Source organism: Hyperoodon ampullatus (genome assembly GCF_949752795.1).
Source record: "Hyperoodon ampullatus genome assembly, chromosome: 7".
In the NCBI taxonomy this organism is placed as follows: domain Eukaryota; kingdom Metazoa; phylum Chordata; class Mammalia; order Artiodactyla; family Ziphiidae; genus Hyperoodon; species Hyperoodon ampullatus.
The window spans coordinates 39,640,784-39,648,524 of NC_136920.1; the positions used below are offsets into that span (position 1 = coordinate 39,640,784).

At 44.9% G+C, this 7,741-nt stretch overlaps 1 pseudogene across 1 annotated transcript; it reads right to left on the bottom strand.

Annotated features, from left to right (window-relative positions):
* Nucleotides 1-6,569: 6,569 nt before the first annotated feature.
* On the bottom strand, nucleotides 6,570-7,478 carry LOC307055554 (lysine-specific demethylase 4D-like; annotated as a pseudogene). The gene has a single exon. The product of its transcript is annotated as a lysine-specific demethylase 4D-like (transcript).
* Between the last annotated feature and the right edge of the window lie 263 nt (nucleotides 7,479-7,741).

The following is a 7,741-nucleotide window of genomic DNA, read 5'->3' on the forward strand; positions in this document are numbered from 1 at the left end:
ACAAGTATTGTATGATATCGCTTATATGTGGAATCTAAAAAAATATATATACATATGAACATATTTACAAAACAGAAACAGACTCACAGGCTTAGAGAACAAACTTATGGTTACGGGGGGGAAGGTGGGAAGGGATAGTTAGGGAGTTTGGGATTAACATGTACACACTGCTAGATTTAAAATGGATAAGGGCTTCCCTGGTGGTGCAGTGGTTGAGAGTCCGCCTGCCGATGCAGGGGACACGGGTTCGTGCCCCGGTCCAGGAAGATCCCACATGCCACAGAGCGGCTGGGCCTGTGAGCCATGGCCGCTGAGCCTGTGCGTCCGGAGCCTGTGCTCCGCAACGGGAGAGGCCACAGCAGTGAGAGGCCCATATACCACAAAACAAAAAAAAGGGTAACCAACAAGGACCTACCGCATAGCCCAGGGAACTCTGCTCAGTATTACCTAGCAACCTAAATGGGAAAAGAATTTGAAAAAGATTAGGTACATGTATTTATATAACTGAATCACTTTGCTGTGCACCTGAAACTAACACAACATTGTTGATCACCTATACTCCAATATAAAATAAAAAGTTAAAAAAAGGAAGAAGAAGCTATAGGCTTTTCCTTTGTCATTCTCCTTTCAGGTACTTTAGCAGGGAAAACCCCACGTCTGTCATCTCTAAGTCTGAAAGTAATAATAGTAATAAATAATATTATTAAAGTAATACAAATAAGAAGTAATAATAACTTCAATAATAGCTAGACTTTGTTGTGTGCTTCTTGCCGAACTCTGTGCTGAAATCACAATTCTTTAAAACAATCTTCAGTTAGATGTGAAATAATAGCTGGTTTTTCCTCAAGCTGGTTACTACTCTAAGACTCTTACTTATATTAAGTCAGTTCAGCTTCACAACCAGCCTATTGTTGTGAGTTCTGTTATTATCATGTCCAGAAGCAGCCCGCCGAGGTCACACGGTTTTATGAGCGCAGCCTTGGTGTCTGGACACAGGGTGTGTGCTGGGCCCTGCTGGCTCTCCCAGGAGCAGAGGCCTCGGAGTGCTGAGTCACTTGCCAGTCACCCTAGCAAAAGGCAGAGCTGGGCTTCCAATCTCCACCTGCCCGACTCTACAGACTGAGCTCTTGGAAAGAAAAGTGCACGATGTATACAAATCGGGAGTCAGGGTTCTTGGCACATTGCAGACCCTCATAATATGGTAACCACGTTTCCTGTCTCTAGCCTACTTGTTTTAACCTTTCTCCTAGAGTAGCCAGCGTGAACTGTAGACAAGCAATTACAGGGGTGTCTTTATCCATTTGGGCTGCTATCACAAGATACCATAAACTGGGGGGATTGAACATTTTTTTTCACAGTTCTGGAGGCAGGAAGTCCAAGACTAGGGTGCCAGCATGGTCAGGTTCTTGGTGAGGGTTCCCTTCCTTGTTTACAGACAGCCACCTTCTTGCTGCATCCTCACATGGTGAAGAGAATAACCATCTCTCTTTTTAGAAGGGCATTCATCTCATTCATGAGGGCTCCACCCTCATGATCTAATCACTTCCCAATGGCCCCACCTGCAAATCCCTACCTGGAGATTAAGGTGTCAACATATGAATTTTAGGAGGACACATTCGGTCCATAGCAAGGGGGGAGATAGTTCAAAAACGGAATGGAACCCAGGAAATGGAATTGAAATGACCAGGCTCCCTAAAGGAGCCAAGGAATATCAAAGTCATGAGTGGAGGAAGGGAGGGATTTGACAGTAAGCCACACTCACTTCCTACAGTGGAGCCAGTCGGAGCATTCAAAGCCAGTCCCATCCCCCTGCACACTTGGTAAGAAAGGAATGCCTGGAGTAGCCATCGTTCTCCCAAAAAGGTGACCTGTGCCCATTAGTTAGGTACGATTGAGAAAAATGAACAAGAGAGCAGCCATGAGCCCAAGAACAGACTGAAAGAACTCTGAGAGCCCCAAGAGCGCCTTAGCATGCAGTACTAGCCTGGCACGGTGAGGGGGCTTAACAATATTTGTTGAGTCAATGAATGAATGTCTCTTATTCGAATTAGAGAAACAGAGTTTATTCTCTGGCTCTGTAAGTTATTTCAACCCCCAGCTTAGAACTGGATACCTTATTTTGAAAGACAATTAACATGAAAGCAATTATGCTATAATAGGATTCATTCATTTATTTTAGGTGTTTCTTATGATGGTAGCTCTTTTTTTTTCATTTCTATTGGTGGTTTCAAGTCATTCACTCAATCGACAATATTCATTGAGTCCTCACTAAACAGAGAAAGCTAAGAAAGATAATTTTCAACTGTTTTAATCTGGTTCAATCCATGAGCTAAACCATAGGTTAATAAAGTACTCAGGGTCCTAGAGGGTCGTGTGTAAGTACAGTCAACGTGATATACCACAAGAGAGGTGAGGTTAGGTCACCTGGTTACTAAGGAGTTTCTCAGGAAAAAGAAACTTATGCAATAGACCCTTGACATTCCCAGGGAATGGATCCTGAGCTTTCTTTGCAAATTCTTAATCCTAGCTCTTTCCTAAAATGTATCCATCTCTAGAGCCAGGATTTCCCATGCATAGCCTCAAATTCTAAATCTATAGCCCATTCAACTCTCTCACCTGGTAGCTGTTTTTCCAGAGAATTTCTCCTGAAGTCTCCTGAGGAGATTCCTTCACTGCCCTCCACATTATTTGAATATGGGCCTCAACACAATTCCAAAATACTGACTGCAGTGATTCGGTGTTGCTCATACATAGCTGGAATGGCTGTTGTCAACTTAGTGACTGTCAGTGATCTGCTGGGTCTGTTAAAGTCCCACCTAATGCAACACAAGTCAGAAACGTGACATGTCAGCTGGTGCAGCAGGAAACGAGAACATACAGGCCTTCTGCTCTCAGGATTTGCATCTGGTTGGAAATATAGAGCCATTTCCAGGGATGGCTGTGAATTATCCGTGCTTTCAAAGACTCTGTGGCCCCCAAATTCCTCCATCCCCAGCTCACCTAAAACACCAATGGCCCCAATCACTCCGTGGGAGGAGTTTGCATTAACTGAGTTAGGACATTTTGTGCCTTCCCCCCGCCTCAGCTCCCGCCGCCTCTCGCCTGCTCTCCAGCCACTTTGCTGATCTGTGAGCACCTTAAGGGTGCCCCCACCGCAGGTATTTGCATGTGCTGTCCCTCTGCCTAGAATGATGCTCTCACTCCCTTGTCCACAGCGCGCATTCGAAGACCACACTCCCAGGAGGCCACCCTCTCCGACATAGCAGTCCTGTCACTCTCTAACCCCCTACTCTGGTTTATTTTTTCTCCTAGCCCTTATGACTGCTTGACTTGTTATGTCTCTCTTTATAATGAGAATATAAGCTCCAGGAGAACTGAAACTTTGCCTTTTTCACTGTTGTGTCCCCAGTTCCACAAACAGTGCCTGGTACACGGTAAGTGCTTAGCAAACATGTTATGAATGAATGAATGAATGAATAAGAGAGTGAACGGGCACTGAAATATATAGACACCATGTGAAGCTTTTGAGAAGAGGCTCTCTGAGAGATGGGACAAAGAAAAGATGCTCTCTGAGGTCTACAGGCCTGGACACAGCTCGTTTTTAGGTAGAGGGGCCTGATCATTTAGGGCACGAGGATACTGGATGCCATGATCCTAGAAAAATCCAGAAACCCGGCCACACAAATGTTGCCTTTTCATAGAGTGGCACCTCCAACATGTTACCCAGGCCCAGCAAGGCTCAGTTCTGCCCTTCCTCTGTCCTCCCTGAAATTGCTTATCCCCCTAACACCCACCACTTGCTGAGGAACCGTGAGAAGGGTGTCACTATTACCCTGTAATCACTGCAGGTCAATGACAAGGGGCTTGGGAGGCATTTCAGTTTGAGAGGCTGGTGAGCAGAGCGGGATGGGCAAGGGCTGTTCCTCACCAGGATCTGTTCAACTCAGATCAGTGTCCATTCCACTTATCTCGATAGCCAATTCCTACCAACTGTTTGTGGATTCCTATTTAAAGTGATGAAAGGTAACACAAACATCGGGGGAAAAAGCAACTTCAAGACCCATATATGGTCACAATCTAACGACATAAATATCATGGTGAAGTTATTTCTAAATATCTGGAAAGGAATCCTTACACACACGGAAACTGAATTGGTGTAATGGTTAATCTCTATGAATAATTCATTGTGGTCAGGTAGTCAGACAGATCCATAACTGACACTTTATATAAATCTTAGAGGAGTCCCAAGACCCGAACTCCAACCTCTACAGGTTAGGTTTCAGTACAGGTTCTAACGTCCATCTTGCAACTTTGGGTCCTAAGTAATAATGATAATAGGTAATATTTATTTAGCACAAATTATGTTTGCCCTGATCTGAACTTGTTATGTGCAAACTCTAACAGAGGTGCAATGTGGCTAAGAGCTGAATTTGCCTAAACTGGCAAGTGGAGAGCCATAGAAACCTGATTTGTTGAAAGGCTACTAAACAAGTTGGTGTAGGAGTCTGAATAAACGCTGGGTCCTCTGGCTCCTGGCTGATTGTGAAATCTTTACCTTGCCTTAGTAACACTGTAACAAGGATGAATAGGACAAGGAGTGAAATTTGCAAATGGGTATGTGTGACCTTTTGTGCAAACAAGCGGTAGATCATGAGCAAAAAAAAAAAAAAAAAAAAAAAGACCAGTTCTCTACCGGTAAAAATAATGGACAGTTTCTTACAAAACTAAATATAGTCTCACCAAACAGTCCAGCAATCACACTCTTTGATGTTTACTCAGATGAGCTGAAAACTTACATCCACACCAAAACCTGCACACAAATGTTTATAGTAGTTGTATTCATAATTGCAGAAAAAATTGGAAGCAACCAAGATGTGCTTCAGCACGTAAGTGGATAAATAATGGGTCATACATCATACAATGGAATATTATTCACCAATACAAGGAAATGAGCTATAAAACCACTAAACACGGAGGAAACTTAAAGGCATATTACTACCTGAAAGAAGTCATCTGGAAAAGACAAAACTATGGAAGCAGTAAAATGATCAGTGGTTGTCGGGGGGGAGGGGGGATGATTAGGCAGAGCACAGAGGATTTTTAGGCAATGAAACTACTCTGTATGGTATTATAAGTGTAGATACATGTCATTATACATTGGTCAAATCCATACACTGTACAACACCAAGAGTGAACCATAAATTAAACTAAGGACTCTGGGTGACAATGAGGTGTCAGTGCAGGTTCTTTGATTGAAACAAATGTTCCTTTCTGGTGTGCATGCTGGTGGAGGAGCCTGGGAAGGAGTATTTGGGAATCCTCTGTATTTTCCACTTAATTTTGCTGTGAAGTACTCAGCAAAAATAAAGTCCATTAATTAAAAGAAACGTAATGTGTAAGTCTGGGGGTGTTGTGAGGAAAACAACAGTAGAAATGAGCATCAGAGAAAGAATACGAGCGGATGTCCTAGGCATTGGGCTGGACCTAAAGGCCAGGAGAGTGTATGAATGCACATCAAATTAACTGAGCACCTCTTACATGCCTGTCACATTTACATCCCCAGTACCTTCACAAAACTCTCGCACGGTAATTCTGGTTCAGAGAAAATCAATGATTTTTTTGCTGAAGGTGCCACGACTAGAAAATAGCAAAGTGCAGGTTTCAATGCAATTCCTCCTGACTCTATGTCCAGTTCTCCCCTCTAAGTAACTGCTGGAAAGCTCAAAGCAGTGACTACGGAAAAGTTCGCTTTACGAAAGACATCACGCTTAAGATTCAACTTTGCACATGCGCATACAGAGTGGGTCCACGGATGGACTTTGTTTGTGGCTGGAGGGGCAACACAAAACCGTATCAACAGCATCACATTTATTTACTTCACCATTAAAAGAAAAATAAGAGGCTGCAGGGGAGGTGATAGGGAAGGAGAACTGAATAGAGAATCGTTATTACTCTCCAGAGTAAGAGCCGTTCTGGAATTTCCCATACCAAAGACAAAACTTCATAATGGACAGAGTGAGCTTCCCCTGGGGGTCACCCTCTCTGCCATGATGAGGAAGGAAAGCTTCTGCAGCTCTGGAGAGGGGCCAGGGAAGGTGGCCTCACAGTCTGGTGACAATGCAGACCTCCCCAAGTCTCCTTTCTTCTCTACAGTGCATGCCAGGGACACGGCCCATCTTCCTCACCTCTTCATGGCCACACTCATCTTATTGTTTCATCTCCAAGCCTGGCTGGAAAGGAAGAGCAAGTCTCCCCACCTTCCTATTTCCTTGCTGCTCCAAGAAAACAAAGTCTCCATTCCATATGGCTTCAGGAAAACAGAAGACACACACACACACACACACACACACACACACACACACACACACACTCACACACACACACAATTTCAGTACTTTACAAAGCTCTGGTCTTAACGTTACCATTCTAACATCCAACTCCCTTCCAAGATGGTAATTATAGGTCCCTTTTAGAGTCCCCACCCAACCACCCATTTTTAATATCCTAAGGGTGCTCACCTGAAATATCCCTTATGCTGACGAAGATCTTTCCAAAGGTCATGCAGAGCCCTATTCCCAGGCCACTTTGCAATCATCGATCCACCGCTGGTTGGCGAAATTGATGGCTACCGCACAGTTGAAGCCAGAGTGGTAGCCATAGGGAAACGTCACCATGAACTCTCCAGCCTCCTGAGTGACCCAACCGAAGGGGATGCCATTGTCCTTGAGGACCGTGGGCGAGATGAAAGCCACCTTGTGCCGCAGGAAGGCCTCACAGCCCCGCGAGCTGCCCGGGAAAAGCTCCCTGGCCAGGCGTTCCAGGCGCCCGCCATGATCCGGGGGCACCACGTACCAAATCTTAGGCTCCCTGAAGGACAGGAATTTAATGCTGTAAAGGTCCAGGTCCTCCGTGTGCCAGGCTAAGGCGGTCTTCCACATGCCGAAGTACAGGTAGGGGGTGTTGACGCCTTCGATGACCACTCCGCACTCCTGTTCCAGCAGGTCCTGAATGGTTCCCAGGTGGCCAAGGTTCCACTGCTTCATGTTTTGATCAAATAAGGAGCCACAGACGTCCGCACCATATACTGGTGAATCATAGGGGCGTGTTTTCCAATATTTTCACTCCAGATCCTCAAAATCAGAGTAGAATGCAGTCCGGTGTCTTTCACCGTTTATTAAGCGGTGATACTCGCTCTCGGTCATGGCTTTCTTCTTTTTGTGGTGCTGAGTAAACACACCTGCCTGCCCAGTGGTCACCTGCCAGAGGGGTGTCGCTATTAAGATGTCATCGATATCATCGTATGTCTGTTTGGCTTTCCATCCTTTCGGTGGAATTACCTTGGCTAGGCCAGCTCGGTGTGCACCTTGCGACTCCATGTAAACAATATATTTGCTGAAATCTTCAAATTCTTCCATGGTTGGGTGGAAGATCGTAATCTTACAACTTGGGTTCTGGCTACCAAAGTGCTTAGACTGCATGGCGGCAATAGAATAAGCAACGGACTCCCAGCTTCTTAAGTATGCTTTGGATTCCTGAGAATGCTGGGGAGTAACCTCTTCCCTATACTTTCTTTAGTTTGAAAGAAGTTTTGACATATCTGAGAGTTAGGAACTCAGAGCTGAACTTTCAAACAAACGAGGTGGTATCTTCTCCAGGCTTGTCAATCCACCAGAAGGACTCCACTCTTGTCAGCATTTTGGAACCAAAGGAAATCCAGTATTTCCCAGAGGAGACGGCTCTC